This window comes from Macaca nemestrina, chromosome 5 (assembly GCF_043159975.1).
Source record: "Macaca nemestrina isolate mMacNem1 chromosome 5, mMacNem.hap1, whole genome shotgun sequence".
Lineage (NCBI taxonomy): Eukaryota > Metazoa > Chordata > Mammalia > Primates > Cercopithecidae > Macaca > Macaca nemestrina.
In genome coordinates, this window is record NC_092129.1 from 19,351,024 (window position 1) to 19,371,778 (window position 20,755).

Here is a 20,755-nt window from a genome sequence, read left to right on the forward strand (position 1 = left end):
GTTGAAACATAATTCATATATCCTGAGCCCTACTAAAGGTAGGGGTAGGTGAGATGACTTTTGAAAGAAGACCTACGTGCCTCACAGTAGCAACAGTCATTACTGCAGGATAGAATTACTGATAAAGGTTCTTGTCATCTCTTCAGTTCAATTTTATAACCCGAATTTGCAGAAAGTTTTAATGTAAGGTAGCATTGAAGCATAACCTGTAAGATTAAAATCAGGCTCCAAACACCATCCATTTAAACATTTTCTATTTTCCCTAATGAAAAACTTAGTCTCAAACCACACTGAAATATCACTGGAGAACCTAAGATATTTAAGCTTGCCAGGGTACCTGGATCTTGGGAAATTATCTTGGAGTCATTTTGGAATGAGAAAGCAGCAGCATTAGGCTAGCATTCAAGTCAAGTGAATCTGCTAGAATTTTGTTTTATTTTGTGTTTAAATCATTTGTCTTTTCTGTCAATCAAAGTTATTCCACAAGCCTCTTTGAGGTCTTCATTTGGGTTTATAGCTTTCAGATGATACCCTGCAGGAAAAGTTAATCAAACATATGGGCAAAGTTTATTTCTTTACAGAAAGAAGTAAAAGCATGTCCTCATCCCTACTCTTGATGTGTTAAACTTTCAATCTAATGAAACATTAGAATTTACATGGATAGGCTCTGCAGCATAAGTGGGTATTTCAAATTCCAAGTCCTGTTATTACATAAAATGTTTGAATATTATATTCCTTATTTTCTTGTTCGCTAACTTTAAAAATATTTTGGGAATGAATGGAGAGATTTATTGAGATGGATTATGTAAACTGAAGTTTAGATGATCTTGAGTTTTAAATTTATTTTTTCTAAATGGAGGTGGTAGTATGATTTTAAAAGTAAAAGACCTGTGAATCTAAAGTAATATTAAAGATATTTATATTACATGTATGCAACCACAAAATAACTCCATAATATACCAAATTAAAGAGGTAATTAGAAAAAGGCATCCTGTAATAAAAATATAGTACCCTGTCACAGCATCATACTTTCCCCTTGATTATATTATGTATATGCTATGATATTCACAAATTACCTAATAATCAAAATTCTTTGAATTGTTTTGAATACATCTATATGTTTCTCAACAGCACTCTCAGCAAAGCACCATTATTACTTTGTTAAATACTACTTTTGCCTACTTGAGCTTAACAAACAAATCTAATGGTACGAAAGAATTTAATTTCAGAGCTGAATGATAATTTATTAGACACTGTTAATTCACACAATTCAAAGTTAATTATGTTTGGAAAAATTAGGAGTATGGAAATTTTGTTTTGTGAGCTATAGCTTTTATGAAATTTTATATTCCGATTAAACAAAACTGATAGACAAGATATATAACAAATTATAATATTTACAGATGTTTTGTGTGTACATGTGTATGCCTAATCATATCATATTTTAGACTCTAATTAAGTCACACTTGGTAGATTTTGTATACTTCATGAAGAACTTGTGTTTCATTTTTTCAGTTTTTCTTCCTTGTTACAATTGAAGGTGAAATTCTCAATTATCATTTCCTATTTTTTCCTATTGTTTCTTTTCTCATATTATAAAAATTTAGTGACTTTTTTTGGCTTAAATTCACCAGACCAGCAAAAATGTGTAATAAATCACACTTCTAAAGAACGTTAAAATCAGCTTCCCAAGATGTGAATGTGTGTTACATCTCTTCCATACTGTTGTCTCTCCTAGTCAAGCTTTAAATAACAATGGAAACTCTTACTTTTGTTATGTCATAAATAGAGTCATAATGAAACCATTTCAGCTTTCAGAAAACACAGGAGACAGCATATTATATCCATAACTTTTTCAAAGGACCCATGGCAAGAGTTTGAATATTTGTTGACATATTCCTGTATTTTAAATGAGCAAAACCACCCTGGGATGTAAGTATAAAAAACAAGAGAAACAAAAAGAATACATTCTGGAGAGTATGCTTATCACGGGTCCACAACCTTGCATATGACTTCCTTGAGTCTTTAGCGGAATTCCATGGTAATTCTTCAGATCTCTTTGTTCACCCTGAACATCATTTATCCCTATGATCAGAACTGCCAATTTTTGAAGCAGTTGGATCCCTTCATTAATATTCTTTCAATTATTAAAGCTTCTCTACATACCTATCTACTCCATTTCAGAGCTGCCATAATTAACGGCAGCTTTTTATAATGGTACTTTTAGCCGAATAATGAAAACAGTCATTTTTACTTAAAGTAGCCTCATCAATAAAATAGAATAAAATTCATAATGTTATGTACTTTCTTTGAAAACTGTAAGCTAATATTATTTACAATTTAATGTGTTTATTGAAATTTGTTTAATTGCCTTTGTCTTCTTTATTTATGTACTTTTTTTTCTGTTTGTCTTAACAAGAAAGAGACCAAACCCATTTCATCAAAGAAACTGAACTTTTTGATGAAATGCATATTTATTTTGGTTTATTATTTAAAGACTTGTCTGCTTTCCATTAGATCTTCTGGTTATTTATGTCTGAGATTTTAATTTGCATGCTTTTCACTTCAGTTAAATTGTTTTGAAGGTTAGAGAAAGATGATGAAATAAATCTCTGGCAATTGGAAAATCTCTACATAAGAACATGATCATTTTTGATTCCTAAGTTCTATAGCCATGGGTCTGGAGCTTGGCCAGACATCCTCTAGTACTTACAATGCTTACTGTCTTCCCTTGCTTGTCTTAGTGGTAACCCATCATGCTTCAGTGCCACACAGAGCATCCAGCAGACACAAATGTTCAGGCCACAAAGCTGAGTTCTTGTACCTGGTTTCACTAATGGGACTTATATTTTGCTGTAAGCATGCTGGGAGGGTCTAATCTTTTATTCAAAAGGATAAACTTCTTCAGTTTAAAATTAAATGTTATTGGTCATAAAATACCACACATCTCCTCATTGTCTTTTAAAATAGAAATGAAGATTCTGTTAAACATTTAAAAGATACCCAAGAATGGCTGCTGATAAAAAAAGGAGATTGAAGCAATAAGGGTAATAAAAATTCAAATATAAATTAGTAGAATAAGGTTATTTCAGATAAAAGAATGATTGTCTGAATTATAGGATGTGGCACGTGGGATGGATCTTTTTAATACCACATACTCTTTTAGAGATGTGGTAACCAAGATATCCTTGGCTGTTGAACTTCAAAACTCCTAGCTAGGTAGAGCAGTGTCTTGCATTTTGAGGATTCTCAATTCATAAACTTGCCTTACATTAGTGTTGAGGTCCTTTGTTTCTTTCCATGAAACTCTGTCCCTCAATGCAACACTACTACCTTCAACATACAAACAGCATCATGGGTTCTAGGCCTCCAAGGCCAGTATCTTAAATCTAGCTCAGCTTTATAAAAATCAAAAGGCAATCTGAAGGACTGGGTCCATCTCAGTCATCAGTCTGGTGATTATGACCAGGTTCCCTGGTCATTATATGACCTGGTTCTCTGTGTACACATCAGATAATAATTAGAAAACGATCACCAAATTTTTCTAGGAGCCTTACTTATAAAAAACAACAACAACAACAACAACAAAAACGTATTTTTCAATGGTTTCCTTGGAGTTAAGCATCTTGGGGTGAAGGGTAAAAATTACTTAATTAAAAAATAGCTTTAAAAACAACAACAACAAACTAAAGCATCATCTGGGCATTTAGGAAAAGAAAAGGAGATGCGGCCCGGCGTGGTGGCTCAAGCCTGTAATCCCAGTGCTTTGGGAGGCCGAGACGGGAGGATCACGAGGTCAGGAGATTGAGACCATCCTGGCTAACATGGGGAAACCCCGTCTCTACTAAAAAAAAAAAAAAAAAAAAAAAAAAAAAAACTAGTCGGGCGAGGTGGCGGGCTCCTGTAGTCCCAGCTGCTCGGGAGGCTGAGGCAGGAGAATGGCGTGAACCCGGGAGGCGGAGCTTGCAGTAAGCGTGAGATACGGCCACTGCACTCCAGCCTGGGCAACAGAGCAAGACTACCTCTCAAAAAATAAAAAAAAAAAAAAAGAAAAAAGAAAAAGAAAGAAAGAAAAGGAGATGCATGAATCCCCAAAATGTAGCTTCCATAAAGTAATAGATTACTGTTATCTATTCCCAATATTGCTATAATTATATCAGAAAGTTTTAAACTGTATTATAGTGTCATGCATATGATATAGACATTATATGGACACACATTTTTCCCCTTTAAATAAGATTATATGAATTAACTCAAGTACGATTTGGAAAGTGCTACTAAAATTAACACATCCTTTGAAAATGGCTACTGGAAGGTAAACTATTAAATCTTATTCATTTAATTTGTTGCCTTATTTAGATCTTGTTTTGGATCCTCATTAAGCAAGGCTAACCTGATCAACCAGCTGGTGATAATTAAGTTCTACTTCACCACTGGCATTGCAGATGGCAGCTGTTATCCTAGTCATCCATCCAAACAAAAAGGATGGCAAAAAGCCCTCCCAGATCAATTATAAAATAAATTCATTTTCCTCTCTTTTTCTTCCGGGAAAAAGAATTTCAGCCTAAAAGGCCAACAACTTTTATTTTTAAAATTAATTATTTAGAGCAAATTCACCCCAGAAATGCAGAAAAGAGAAAGATTATTGGCATGTCCCTGAAATTAGAATTTATCTTGTCTATCAAGAGAGCAAGATAAACTGAAAAATTTCCTTTTAATCATACTTTCTTGATTAAAGATAAGTTCTAACTTTAGGAATATGTGTGTGTGTATATACAGATAGATGAGTATTTCTTTGAAGATTTTGCATACCATGTAATGGACTTTGCTATAAGTATTTATCTCTACTGCTCAACTATTATTATTTATTTAATATTGTTAAATTTTCTAACCGTAATGTATGGTGTCCCACCAGTGGCCTGTTAAGATTTCACTTGTCAGGGACTTCAACTATAGAGATTGTATAAAAGGCCACAGGCATCCAGAAATCTAAGAATAAAACACTAGATAAGAGTGTTTTCTTTTCAGGTAGCATTAGTTACCCCTGGGATCATGCAGAGGGAAGATTGCTTGTTTATTCCGGTGCTACAAGTGCAATACATTTAGGGGTGCTACGCAGTCATGGGCCAATTAGGCAGCAGCTGGAATCAATGGAGGTTTTTCAGACAGAAGCTAAAGGGTCCATTGAAGCCATGCTGTTCCACGAACTCTAGAAAGGCTGCTTCCTCAGAGAAAATCCTTCTCTCCTTATCCGCCCTGTTTTTTAAAACTGAAGTGCAGTTTCTGTGGAATTTCCCCCTGCAGTACAATTATGGAGTCTCATTCTGAAAGCATTTGACTCTATAATAACAGCAACAGCAGCCTCAGCAGTTAGATAATGGCCTGAAATTTGAGATCGGGAAATGTTTTTCTAGCAATGGCTGATAATGGATAATAAACAGTGGCTTTAGATTATATGAGACTGCTAGGGATCAATATACTGAAATGCTTCTTAGCATTGATGCTGTTTTTACTGACAGAATGAGCACTGCTGTTCATGTTAGTAGCAGCATGAACAGCAGACTGCAGATGTGGAAAATTAAGGAAATTTGAGGGTCTCAAATCCCCCCAAAATTCATGTTTCAACATGTAGTAGAAATGAGTAAAAGCCCCAGAAGGCATAAATTTTATTAAAATACCTTAAATGGCTAATTCTATAGTCAATGACAAATTAGAACCAGTAAATTAACTTGTGCTAGACTGCAGTAGATTATTTTACTGAACTTTGATCTCTGCTTTTTTGTTTTGCTACTATACCTAGCATATATGTGTTTCAGTTATGCCTAAATTTCAGCAACCTATGATTTGTGTGTGCTTTCTTTTAATATTTATAAAATTGTTGCAGTAGGTAGTAGGCACACATATGCAGAACAGGAGAGTGCCCCCCACCAAGAATGTCAGGCAACAATCAGTTAGTTGATGGTCAGGTGGTTGTTAAACTGTCTCTGTAAAATAATAATTGGTCACAGCCAGTGTCAAGGAAAAATAGTCTCCCAATAGATAGAAAACACCTGAAGCTGGTGATTAGCAGCTTCCTGATACAATCTCAGAAGTTGGATGAGCAGTCCCAAGCATGCGCACTAAGAGGCAAACTGGCAGAATTTACCTGGCCTATGACCTTCCTCTAGAACACTCGACTGGTAAGGGAAAAACGCCTCAAGTGAACATGTGCACAACTTCAGTAAACACACTGGACACGTGGCCCCTTCTAGGTTCTGGCAGGCCACTGCACCTGCAAATAGCCCACTCCAAGAGAAGAATCAAGGGAGAAAAAATGCAAACCCCAGGACCAGGCCAATGTACAAAAATCCAAGTCAAGAACTGAATGGCACACTTGGATGTCTCAAGTTGCCAGCTTGGCCTCTTCCAAGTGTACTTTACATCCTTTCATTCCTGCTCTAAAACTTTTTAACAAACTTACTCCTGATCTAAAACTTGCCTTGGTTTCTTCCTCTGCCTTAAACCTCCTCTTGCTCCTTAGTCAGATTATTTCCTCTGATGAGGCAAGGATCAAATTTGCTGCAGACCCATTGGATTTGCTGCTGATAACAAAGTCACACTAGAAGTCGTATAATATTGATAAATGACAAAGCTTCAAGTGTAAAAAAGTGCTGATGGATCAAATGCTTAAAAATTTGATATGGTTACTGTATTATCTTACATAATACAGTTGAATGCAACATAGTTCTTAAAGTATTTCCCCCCCTCCCCACCCCAGTATTAAATCACTTATTATGAGATCACTAGATTGACCGTTGTATGCCTTGTATTAGGCAGCTTCTTTTTTTAGTAATGTGGCACATATTATTTTAAATTATTTATTTAGACAGACATTGAGAAATAGGAGCATATAATCTTCTGCAAAAATAATGAATTTGATAAGCAGAATTACATAAAATAATACTGGAAAATATTGGAAATCAAGTCTTAGACTATTGACTGTTACAATTTCTTTTCACTTTTTTTTAAACTTTTGTCTCTTCTTTACCTTCTATCTTCTATTGTTTAATTCACCTTGCCTTCATCCCCTGATTCTTTCTTCATGTACTTGCATGTGTGGGTGTATGTGTGTTTTAATTCTTCTGAAATAAAGTGTGTAGTGAAGACGATTTAAAGGGTCAGATTCCAGTTGCATAAAACCTCTTCAAGAGAATTACTGGGTATGAGAACCCGGAAGGGTGCTGTGGTGATCCTAGAGACCCCACCTTCATAAGGGTCTTGGGGCAGAGCCCTGCCAGGCAGTTGCTAAGTAATAGCCAAATGGCCCTTACCTGGCTTCAGTCAGACCAAATAGTGCGGCACCATCCAATGCTTTGCAGAAACCTGAGAGAGCTGTTTCAACATTGGACTTGCTTATTGTTTGTTTTTCTTCTGTGTAGAACTCTAACCAGTGAAGAGAAGAGAATTAATAAAACAGCCAAGTGCGTTTCAGCACACCAGATAGGCTGGAGAGACCATAGTCAACCTCTTACCTGGAGATGTGTCCTGCATGTAGCCACTTACCGTAGAGTACTGTACCTTAGAGATTGATTTAAAGATCAACCCTTTTATTTACTATAAAATAGAAAATAACCCCTTGTTAAATGTAGAAACGAGGTTTCAAAGAAACTGTATGCTTAATGCTCCATAGAAACATGAAACTTTGGAAACTATTGAATAGATGGCCTGTTTCTATTTTATGTATAATTTCAAGACTTAAAAAAATTCCAACCAGATTAGTTGTGAACCACGGCATTTTCCAAATATTAATTTATTCTCTGCCTCAGAGTTTACTAGCATCCACCTCGTAAGGCTTTTGAGGATTTAATAAATTAGTACATTTATAATTGCTCAGAACATTGTCTGTCACAGAGTATTCAAAAGTATGACCTGTTGCTATTTGTTATGACCTATGTGCTCATAATGTTAACTACAGAGGAACTTACATAATTGATATATTTATTAAATAACTTTTAATATAAATAACATGTATAAAATACAATAAAATCAGCTAACAAGAGAATGGGAGTAAATTATTCTTTCTTGGGTTGGAGGCAAGTGCTGGAAAGCCTTCATGTGAGGTAATATTTGAGTAGGGTTTCCAAGGATAGATAGAAGCTTGCTAAGTAGACAAAGACAAGATTAACTTTCACTGCAGGTCAAATAACATTACTCTGTGTTTAGAGACAGCCAGTGTTTCCCTCATATTTGCTTGATAAATGTTTCTATTTTAACGTGTACACACATCACCTGAAGACCTTGTTAAAGTTGCAGATTCTGATTTAGTAGATCTGAGTCAGGACCTAATATTTTGTACTTCTCAGGCTCTGAGTATGAAGACACTAGATTATTATAAAATCATCCGTTGGTACAATATACTTCCCCAATTATATGGGGACCTCTGCAAATACCAAAATCTGAGCATACTTAAGTCCCACGGTCAGTCATGTGAAACCTAGAAATGCAAAAACTTGACCCACCATCTAATTGGGTTTTGCATTGAATAAAGTTTTCAATACTTTATTTTCAATGTGTGTTTGGTCAAAAAAAGTCAACGTATAAGTGGACCCGCACAGTTCAAACCTGTGTTGTCCAAGAGTCAAATGTAATCTCATCTTAACATTGTTTTTAGATACTGTTAACTGATTTTATAAAAAATGTGTATCCTTAAAGCACAAAATAGAAAATAATGCAGAACTGTCATTACTCTCATGACTCACTCAAAGCTTGATGTGAACTGATTAACAATCTCTGGTGGATCTTATTTTAGCAGTTGTTAACCTGGGGTGCATGAATGAGTTTTAGGTGTCTGTGAGTCCCTCAAATTGTAGACACACTTTTGTGTGTCTGTAAGCTTAATGGTTTTTCATGGAAGAGGGTTCATATTTTTCAACTGTTTTTCATGATGTTCCTCCTCTACCTGACTCATATGAGTGGAGCTTCTGGTATTCTATTCTTAGTCATTTGAATACACATCTCTTGGAGCTGTGTTGAGCTGTGGTCAACTGCCTTTACTGACTTATCTATGGTTTTCTAAATAGAGATCTAGAAGTCACTTTGCTAAAGTTGCTTTGGACAGATTCAGTGGGATATACAAACAACAAATCTAAGAGTTTAGTCAGTAATTTGTTCTAATAAGATCCACTATATCTAGCCCCACTGGGCTATGAAGGCTACTGAGACTTAGCCCTATCACATCGATGAGACAGTAGGGGTGTATTCAGGAACCTGGGAGCTAGACTAAATAAAAGTGGGCTTCTTTTAGGCCTCAGAAGTGAGAGAGATGGGCTTATAACTTGGGAAGACAAGGATTTAAGAAAGGTTTTAAATGAAGGGTTTCTTAATAGTAGTTTTCTTCCACTGGGACCCAAAATGCCTACTTGGAATTGGAAGAAAATGCTCATAATACCAGTGGTGTTTGAGGAGGCACATTTATAATCCAAGGCCCTCACAGCATACCAGAAACTGATGGAAACTTTTTTTGAGAGACACTATAATCAGAGGACAGGTGGGACAAGAGCCAGGGCCCTCTCCTGGTTCCAGGTCTTGTTTCTGAGGACTGAAAGCTTACAATCCAAACCACAAATCTGAAGGTCTCTGGCATCCTTGGCCTGACTGAGCCAATGCCTGCCATGAGCTCTGCTCAGGTGAAGGGTGAGCAGCAACAGGCAGTGCCAGGATTGTCAAGTGGCAGTGGCATTGTGGGTTATGTTCAGAGCCTGCAGCTATAGGGAGAAGTATGGTCTTGCTCCTGCAGATGAGTTCTGGAAAGAACTGGATGGCTTGTCAGGGTTCTAGTCAAGTCAAATGACCCACGGTTTAGTGAAATGCTTTAGTTTCAACTGAGAAAACTCGAGGATAAATCAAGAATAAAGATGAATATCTCGTTATATATATTTTATACACAGGAAGTCAGAAAGAAAGGCTACGGCTTAGCGAGCATGCAAATTAATATTGGCTTTTCCTAGATCTACTGAATGCGATCATGAAGGCAGCAGTGGGTAATTCTGAACCTCAAGCACTGAGGAACTAGAGCTGCTGATATATGGCCAGACTTAATTAATATTGAGCTGAAGCCGAGACAGGGCTGGATACGCTGGCTGAAGAGCTTCAATGCATGCGTTTAGTCAGACCAAGGACAGGGCGCCTGCTGGTGTGTGATAGGAACATGAATGCTACCTAAGCACATTTTCTATTTGAGTTGTATCCTGGTAACAATTACAGAATCTATAATGCATAAAATTGACTTCTGATTCTGTAATCATGTGTTCACTTGAGAAGAGGCAGTGAGATTTTACAGCCAGTGCTTAGGACAGGTGCTAGAATCAAGGAAGTGAGAATCATTTGTAATGTCTGGGTTCATGTTAGACTAGGTTCATATTGAGACTCTCAGTAAGAATGAGGATTATTTGCTAGTTGTGATGAGGGCAGCACAGAGCATGGCATGAAAACATTTATCCTATCAGTTATAGTCCTTTTTTCATTTAATTAACATTTATTCAGTGCTTCAGTATATGGTCACAACACTATTTTAGATTTTGATAGTAAAATAGCTAACTAAACAGTCAGACAAAGGGACAGGCAGTCCATGAAGACAAGACAAAATCCACATTTCAGGACAAACAAATATCATGACTCTAAGTGTTACAAGTGTTATAAGGAAAACACATACACACACGCACTCACACACAGTATTAGTTCATTCTCATAAGGCTATGAAGAAATACCTGAGACTGGGTAATTTATAAAGAAACAGAGGTTTAATGGACTCACAGTTCCACATGGCTGGGGAGGCCTCACAATTATGGCGGAAGGCAAGAGAGGAGCAAAGGCATGTCTTACATGGCAGCAGGCAAGAGAGCATGTACAGGGGAACTGCCCTCTATAAACCATCAGATCTCATGAGACGTATTCACCATAATGAGAAAAGCATGGGAAAAACCCACCCCCATGATTCAATTACCTCCTACCAGGTCCCTCCCATGATAAGTGGAGATTATGGGAGCTACAATTCAAGATGAGATTTGGGTGGGGACACATCTGAACCATATCACATACACACACACAGACACACACACAGACACAATTCTGGGCTAGTAAATCAGTACTAAAGGGGCTCTTCTAGGGTGGTCAAGGGAGGCTTGTAAGGAGGTGACAGAAGCCAATTATATTTCCTCCCTTTGGTTTTCACTGTTCTTTCATGGCAGAGTCCTTGCTGGTAGACAGATCTGGGGTACAAGACAATCAGGAGGGCGCAGTGTCAGTCCTACAAAGAAGCTGTAGTGCTGAGAGGGCAATAAGATGGACACTGAGGTTGGACACCTGGGCAATAGGCCAGACTTTTGGATGGGCCCTATCTATGGCTGGGGATAGGGACAATTTCCCTTTAGGAATTGAGGGGCCAGGGACTTAGTCCCTCAGTCAGTGGAGACAGTGTGGGAGGGTGAGTAGCAGGTGAGAGCCTAACTGGCAACTATGGAGGGATAAAAGTATCCAGATCAAGGGAGCGTCTCTAGCATGCATTCAGCTTCCCTTCTTGGATGATACCCCTGAAAAATCTGAGAAGCTGTAGGATAGTCAAATGTGACCTTCCAAAAGTTGCTGGTATCACTCAAATTGATACCAAACACTAATCTAATCTAAAAAGTAATCTAAAACTCATAAATGTGTGTCGCTGAATTCATTAAAAGGTCCTGGATAGTTATTTAAAACCATTCTCTGATTAATAGACTTAAACCTTACCAATGAGAGAGAGAGAGAGAGCAAGAGGGAGAAAGAGATCGAGAGAGAGAGTGAGAGAGAGAGAGAGACTGTGTGTGTGTGAGAGAGAAAACTGTGCAAAATTTGTCTTTGATGACTAAAGTTAGCAGAATAAACTCATAGGATAAGTCAAGTCATCTTCTCGAACTATGGTTTTATTTTATTTTACAAATGAAAAAAAAAACTCTTTAAAAACTTCTCCTCGTGCAAGAAAAACTTCAAAATCTGAGAGAAATGACAGGTATTTTAAGACTAAAGTTTGATTAGAAATGTGATAAGATAGAGGTAGTTCTCAAGAACAATGGAGGAAATTTGAAAATACTCCCTCTGAACTCCAGAAATAGAAATGCAAATCTGAAACTGTCGCTGAATGATTTAAAGAAGTTGAACAAACTTAAGGTAATCATATTGCAGATCAGGCAATTCTGAGGTGAAATTAAGGATGGGAATCATATAAAAGAGGAAAAGGTCAGAGAAGAGAAGCAAGAGTAGAGAAATAAAAGGCAAAAGAAAATCATAGCTTGAAAGAGGTAGAACAAAGGCCATCTTCCCTTTGCACTTAAGTTAGGTATGTCCTCCTGTTGTCTTCTAGGGTAGGGACAAGAAGCTGATCTAGAAGCCAGATGATTTGATGTTTCTGTTTATCCATTTTACCCAAAATGTTGATTTCCCATCTCTTCATCCAGTTTTCTTCCGCTTCTAGTTTTTTTTTTTTCTGGTTATCCTGATCAATTTTGATTTTCCTTTTCCTGGAGTGTTCATAGAGAAGATACAGCTTAGACTGCCAGATAACTGGGTCGTCAGAATAAAATCTAGAATAGTTTCATATGTATATACTGTATTTTAAAGTAAACTTGGAAGTTGATTCAATTTCACACTTTCAATCAAATGGCACTATTGTAATAGAGAACCATTATGAAGAAGCTACAGAACTTCAAGCTCGGATGTCCTCAGCTTCGATAAATTGAGGTTTGCAATACACCAACCTTAAGTCTCTTTCACTAAAACACCTTTTCTCATTCTGACCAGAGTGAGCATACTTATCCTCAACTGTGAAGAAGCTAGATTAAATGGTCTAGGGTTTGCTCTCTCTTGGGGAAGCTCTATGTGTGCATCTCACATGCCACCCTTCTTGACACTGTGTTAGTCAAGTCCTTTTGCCTGTACTTCTGTTTTGGTTTCTGATGAGAACTTTACTTTTCTGTGACAAGTTTGATACATTGTTGAGAAGTTCAGTAAACTTACAGAGGCTCTGACTTTCAGCCTATGTCTCATCTTTTGTGGGTCCTTCCTCTCAGGAGAATACACAAGACATTATTCCCTGACGTGCCTTTTGAGGCTCTGTAAGAAATGAACACTTTACCAAAAACCCCTTTGTTGCCTGCTGCTTGAAAGTGAGAATTACCACTGTGGGGGAAATTACAGCTCAATGGTTCTCCACTCTGACTTCACATTAAAAATACCTGAGGCACTTAAAAAACAATGCAGATACCTCAGCTCCCAGTCCAGGAAAGTTAATCAGAATCACCTGGATATAGGTAGTTTCGAAAGCCCCAGGTGATCCTCATGATTTGCCACAGCTGAGAATCATTGCCTCTGTTAGTTGCTCTGTCTGTCTAATTGAAGTAGATTCTCTCAGGTATTGCTGAATAAGGACCAAGTTTACTCTAGCTCACTATTTCTGTAGAAATTGAGATTCTATGATGATTGCTAGAGGTAACTTTTAACAAGTTAAAAAATTTCTAGTTTGATAAGTTTTTTGTTTGTTTGTTTGTTGGTTGGTTTTTTTTGCAAACATGGTGTGGTGATTTTTAATGTAATCTACTCCAGTTAAAGACTATGACAATCTACTATTTATTATCACTATTCAAACTCATGAATAATGAATAGTATGTAACAAATCAATGTTATATGCTTTACTTTAGCACCCAGGAAGCTCAAAACCAATCTATCTGGATATAACAACTCTGAACAGCATAGCCTGATCATCTATATGACTTTGACACCATTCCTTTCCCCAACATACCACCTATTCTAATTTATATTATCCTAAATGTTTTTCTCTTATTTTTCTATTTTATTGATGGATTTCCTATCAACTGTCATAAATTTTTAATGGAATGAAATAAAGTACGAATAAATCTTTAAAAAAAAGAAAAAAGAAAAAAAGAAATTGAGATTCTAGTAACCACTATCAGGAGATCTATATTAGGTCAGTTCACTCAACCCTGGTTTTCCTATTTCAGCTTCCCTTGCAACTCCATCAGTGGAAGCCAAGTTGGGGTAGACATGGCACAAGGACAGCATGGAAGAAAGAAAAAAATGCATCCCCTTTTTTGTTGTTATTTTCTCAACAGTCTCTGGAAGAAAAGAAAAAGAAGGTAAGTGTGAATAAAACCTTTGCAGCTTTATCCAAAGTGTTAGAATCTATACTCTATATTTCTTGTTGGATATAAACTAGGGCAAATAACACCCTCAGAGAAGTGTTTCTTTTCTTGTTGCCAAAAATGTAAAACCAGGATAAAAGGTACAAAGTTTTCTACGTGAGGTTTGGAGACAACTCACCTGTTAATTTCCTGCTCCTGTTGGCTTACTTGCCTAGCCTTCTGACTTCTGCTGCCTATAAAAAAGTCATATATGGGCATTTGCAGTTTTGATGAGGTAAAATTTTAGAATACTCTGGACAAGATACCGTCACAAAGTAAAATGTTGGGGTTCATCAGTTTCCGTTCGGATAAGCTGAAGGGAAATATTTGAAGGTAATTTAATTTCCAGAAATAAGAGTTCAAGTGTGATCATTAGGTCAGTGTAGAAATTAAACTTATTCTTTATAACTTATTAAGTACCATGAGAAATGTCTAGGAGTGGATGCAGATAATTTTACAGTGACTTTTAGCAAAAAGGTATTCCAAGTACCACTCTTTAGGGTCTTTAGGAATGAAAACGTAGGTATGAGGCATTCTCACCTGGATTGTAATGGTTCTGATAAAATGGCATGGAGGTGTAGAGATTTGAAAAGGAGCAAATACCACCCAGTTGCTTTTTATTATGGTTATTGAACTGTACCTGGTAAAAGGAATAACCAAGAACCCTTTATGAAGCTCTGGGAAGTCACTTGAGTGAAGCCAAGAAAACTACCTCATTTAAAAAAAGCACACATCCTGAAAGAAAATCAGATGAAAGATTATGTTCTCTCTCAAATGGTATCTGGTTAGCAGGGCCTGAGGCAGAAACTCAACATTGAAAACTAACACAGACAGATACCCTGCCACCCTTATCCTGGAGGAATTTCTAATTTCAAGAACAGCAGACCCGGACTGAAATCAGCTTCTGTATCTCCTCAGTGAGCAGCAGTTACTCTTATCCAACAAATGTTTGTAGAATACATGAATTATATATAAGAATATATATAATTATATAAGAGAATGAATAATGAGATAAAAAACCAAGAAGGCACTTTAACCCTGCCACATTGGTAATATCAATCAAATGTCTTCAATTATTTCCTACCCTTTGATCTAGCAATTATACCTTAGGAATCTGTTCTAAGGATATAAAAAACACAAATTTATGTGAAGTATCTTCTTAACAGCATTATTCATAATATTAAAACTTTACAATATTGGATTAAATCTAATTGTTCAATAATGTGAAAATAATTAGGTGATTGCATATTATGTTTCTGAAAGCTGTATAATATAAAAACCCTTATTTTCTACTAAGTGGAAAAAATAAATGTATATACACATTTTTCTTATAATTAAAGAAATAAGTGACTTTTCTATCTGTCTACAAAAGACGAAAAAGAAATATGTCACCATGTTGACAGTAGATATCTGAGTATTTGGATAATAGAGATTGTTATTGTCTACATCTTGCACAAAAAGTTTTATGCTACTTTTTTATTTGGAAAAAACTGGAGATGTTAATTTTAAGAAGCTCTTTTTATATCTTGAGATTGTAGATAAAGATATTGTACAAAGATTCCTCTGATACAGTTCAATCAGAGTATTTACCATGTGGTAAGCACTGTGTGAAGTTGTAGATGGTACTGAAGTTTCTTCAGAGGGTGTCTGGGGGCAGAGAGCTAGCTATAAGCACGAAAGTCCATTTAATGTATGCTAAATTGAAAGGCCTGATCGAAGTACTGGGGAGGGACAGAGTAGATTGAGGTATATGAGCTGCTGTAGGCAGAATGACCTCAAGAATGTTGAAGCTGATGGAATTTCAAAGAACAAGGTGTTATAAAGAACAAGGTGTTATAAAAAACAAGGTGTTACAGGCAGGGCCGGTGGTAGAAGTAGAAACAAACACTGAGTGAGCTATGAAAAAAAGAGAAGGCAAATCTGAATGGAGATTGCATGTTGGGGAATAGTGGAAAATAAACTTAGATAATTTGGGGGAAGTTGGATTTTGAGCAGGGTTATGAATTGGCAAGAGAACTGATAGTGCTGTGTGTGTTCAATGTAAGAATGAAATAAGTAAGGCAACTAAGTCAGTTGTTGCAATTTCTCAAGGACTAGGGGACATGAAAGAGCCAGACTGAGTGGGATCTACTCAATTGATGATACACAAGCTATAAATAGTCACCATCAAATGGTTGTTGGGAGAAAACACAATCTGCAAGACGAAAATTGGAGAGGGTAAGGCCAGGCTCTTGCCTGCAATCTCAGCACTTTGTAAGGCCAAGGTAGGAAGATAACTTGAGGCCAGGAGTTCAAAACCACCCTGGGCAACATAATGAGACCCTGTCTTTACAAGAAAAAAATATAAATTGGGCAGAATAAAAAGAATAAGCCTTTTAGGTTGTGAGTTAGAGGAAAAAGAGGTAAAGAACACAAATGAACAAGGCAAACACATGAGGAAGTGTGCTCTTGGCTAAGGAGTACAAAAATTCAAAATAGCAGAGTGATTCAACTCATTCATCTGAGTGCCTCCCAGAAACCATATTGCTGCTTTAAACGTGGAAACTGTAACTGACTGAATGAAACGTTGTGTTGTTTGCATTCTGTTGCCATCTGCTGTGAAAGCAAGGCCCTGAAGGTTTTACCTACAAAGAAAAACTTAAATTCATAAGATGTTTTGGAAATTTTTCTCAAAAATAAACTACAAAATTTTCTCAAGAGCTCCAAAGAATGTGTAATGACAAGTAAACAAGGCAGAATTAAAAAGAAAGAAAAATCTTGGGAAGAGTTACAGGGATATGTTAGTGGCATCATTGAGAAGGAAGAAGGCAGATTTGTAATGATGAGTGAATTAAATGGAAACATAATTTATCTTTATTCATAGTATCTCAGATAAAACAGAATTTTTAATTAAACATACAATTATTACAGAAAAGGCAAGAAACTCTGTGCCTTGAGATGAGAGAGAAAGTAAATGGGATGACACAGGGTCAGGGATCTGCTGTGGGCAGCCCCTGATGCTTTTGTGACTGTTGGTCCAGCTTTTGCACTAGATAGTTCCAGGGGTCTTGAAAAATAGAAATCTGGATCAATGTTGCCATCTGTCCAGGCTTAGTTTTGGCAAGCTGTTAACTTATTGCCTCAGGTCATACATTGATTCCTAGATTAAAGGATTAAAGCACTAATGTAAATACACTAATCCAGCTACCAGAACCACAAAATGGAGGAATAGGCCTCCAACTTTTAATTTAGTTATGCTGTCTATTCAGGATATTTAACAAGGGGGCTATTATGTCATGCGTAGTAAGCATTTCTAAAGGCTCTGACAAAGGAAGTCAAGTCTTGTGAAGGGATCTGCCTTATAAAGAAGGTTAAAGTCTACTGAATGGTTTTAATTTTTTAAAAATCTTGTTGAGACCAACTGAAATTAAGTTAATAAAGGGTTAGAAAGATAATTCTGGAAGAGAAATGAACAACAAAAAATTCTGAGTAAAAACTAATTGAACAAATGACGTAAGATATTTTAAAATGCAACCAGCAAAATTAAATGCAAAGATTAAGGCACCCCACTTTTAAATACTCTTAACAAAAATAAATAAAGCATAGAAATTATGTAAAGAGCTACTTTATTTCTCTTGTTTTTTTTTTTTTGAAAGATACATGATATCTGGATATCCTAAAAAAGCATGTGAGTCTGTTGTGATCACCAATAATAGTAATTAATGAGACTTCTGATGGCCATTGATGTCAGGATTAACTGTGTGATATCTGCAAAGCTAGGGAGTATGCCTGAAGAAATATTGTTATTGAACTCCTGGGAATCACTCGTTAATGAGTGTGTGGGTTAAACTACAAGTTTATTACCTGGTACATTTTTAAGGAGAACATTTCTACTAAAAGCACTTGTCCAAAATGATCTGAAGAACATCAATAAAGAACTGTAACACCTCTGCAAAATGATGCATTTATAAACTTTGACCATACATGACCTTATTAGCTATGGCAGTAAGATGTTACTGAGAGTGACAGGCACTAATCACAGTCCTTGTAGAACTGGAAGGAGCTTTAGAAAATGATCTTTGCCAATTCTTTCATTTTATGAATAAGGGAGCTAAGGCCAGATAGGTTGTCACTTGCCCAAGGTCATATCATTAACTGGTAGTAGAGCTAGGACTGGAATCCCAATATCCAGAGAAATCTTGGATTGACAGTTCTGACATTGATCATCTTTCCTGGATATCCCCTTGCCCTACCCTACCCTGAATCAAGAATAATGTGGACTCTTACCAAAGAAACAACAACAAAAGAGGCTATTGATGAGGGAAAAACAGGTGCAAGAGAATGATAATTTCAAAAGTTATTAAAGGGTAGTGTGTATATATATATGTGTGTATATATATATGTACATATATATACATATATGTGTATGTGTGTGTATATATACATATATATGTTTTCCTACCAAATTTAACAATTTAAAATTAAAGACTGAGAGGTGTGTTTATAACACATTTATTTCTCTTTTCTTTTTTCTTTTCTTTTCTTTTCCTTCTCTCTCTCTCTCTCTCTCTCTCTCTCTCTCTCTCTCTCTCTCTTTCTTTCTTTTTGAGATGGAGTCTCGCTCTGTCGTCTAGGCTGGAGTGTGGTGGCGCAATCTCGGCTCTCTGCAACCCCCACCTCCTGGGTTCAAGCAATTCTCCTGCCTCAGCCTCCCTAGTAGCTGGGATTACAGGTGCCTGCCACCATGCCCAGCTAATTTTTATATTTTTAATAGAGATGGGGTTTCACCATGTTGGCCAGGCTGGTCCTGAACTCCTGCCCTCGTGATCTGTTGGCCTTGGCCTCCCAAAGTGCTGGGATTACAGGTGTGAGCACTTGCACCCGGCCTTATAACACATTTCTTCAAGATACACAGATTCCTTTAAGATATACAGAATATGGAGGTGACTTAAATACTTGTTATTATCAGCAGTTTCACCATCGTCATGCCATTATCATTTTTTGAGAACTCATAATGTGCCTGGCACTGTTAGATATTTTACAGACATTATATCCTTTGTTCTTAAAACAAGAAGTATGCATTATTTTGTATGTCACAAAAACTGGTCTTAAAAAGCATAAGAAACTTGCTTAAGTAGTATACAGTTACTAAATAATGGAGCTAAGATACAAATCCAGGCATCTTTGGTCTCCAAACTTGTGTTCTAATGACTATTCACATCAGCCCACAACTCACCACTGTTAAAATACAAATATTAAGAGAGTGACATAATTTGTCTTTTATAACATCATGGAAAGATTTCAGTATCAGGTAGCATTCCAGAATATCTCGTATTTTACCAACTCCCCTTGCAATACTTCATGCGAAATGTGTACCATGTGGCAAGAAGATGCAAAGTGGTGAGTGGCACAAGAGAACCTGGAGGTAATTATAGGTAGGGTGAGCAGAGGAGAAGGATCCCAGTATGGAAAATGACCCTTCAGCTGGCCTCCTACGAAATCTGCTCCCCTGTCTCTAGACCCGGATAGTTTCTGAGTAAACGGTTGCTGATTATTAGAAGGTAAGTTTCTGAAAAAATATTTTAGAACAGTTGTAAAAACTGTTGCTCAAATGTTTTAGTTTGTAGAAAGTTGTCAAGATGTTATAGATGCCCCACAGATTCCCATTTAAAAATCTACTACATTCCTAAATTTCAACTATACGGTTTTCAAGTATTTTAATGAGCTGATATGGACAGCTAACCTTGTATGAACTCTCCACTCGAGGCTGTGAGCTGCTTCTCTCAGTTGTGGCTTGGCACCTTAGAGATTGCCTTTTTTTTTCATTCAGGTCAGATGTTTTTCAAATATTTGTCATGTTTTATGATACAGAAGTCTGCGAAAGGCATGGTCTATGATCACAGATTTTTTTTAGTCTAGTGGCAAAGACAGACATTGAGCAAATAAATACATGAACAAAGACACAATTGCAAATTGTGCTAAGTGTTATAAAGGAAACACTAAAACAGTGAGTGGTAAAGAAGCATCAGAAGGCTAAGTTCCAGATGAGGTGGGCAGAAGAGAAAGGTCCCTTGGCTTATATTAGGCCTGTTAACATTCAAGTTAAGAGACCTGTATTTCATGAAGGAGGGTGGTGAGAATGCACATACGCTACAGAGAGAATTTGAACTATGACAAAAATAGGTTGGGTTCAGTCTGAAAGAAGGAATATTCTTGGAAGCCAGACATAATTACACATACTTTACATATTGGCTAGCTATATACAATGGTGAAAAACTGAGGAAATAAAGCAAGTATGATATGAAAGCAAAAGGAAATTCCAAGACCTTGTAACTAGTGATGATAAAGGAAAGCTGCATTATCATGGTGCATCATAGCGAGTACTCTAATGATCCATCTTTCATTAATAAAGAGTCCAGTTACATTGCCATTAGCAGAAGACAGCTTTTAAAAGGAAGAGTCTGGAGAAAGCATTCATTTTTTTTTAATTCATGCTTTTTCTAAACTATGTGCCTGCCCTTTCAACTAATAGCAAAAGTGGTCTTCTGATGTCTGAGGAAAGGTGAATGTTG

The 20,755-nt window shown here is 36.6% G+C and overlaps 1 long non-coding RNA gene across 1 annotated transcript in view; it reads left to right on the plus strand.

The window, feature by feature from the left end:
* LOC139363116 (uncharacterized) overlaps positions 1-20,755 on the plus strand; it is a 95,287-nt gene that overhangs the window by 40,837 nt on the left and 33,695 nt on the right. The window contains exon 2 of the long non-coding RNA XR_011623027.1: positions 14,025-14,159. This is a non-coding gene — a long non-coding RNA (uncharacterized lncRNA). The remainder of the gene's footprint in view (positions 1-14,024; positions 14,160-20,755) is intronic.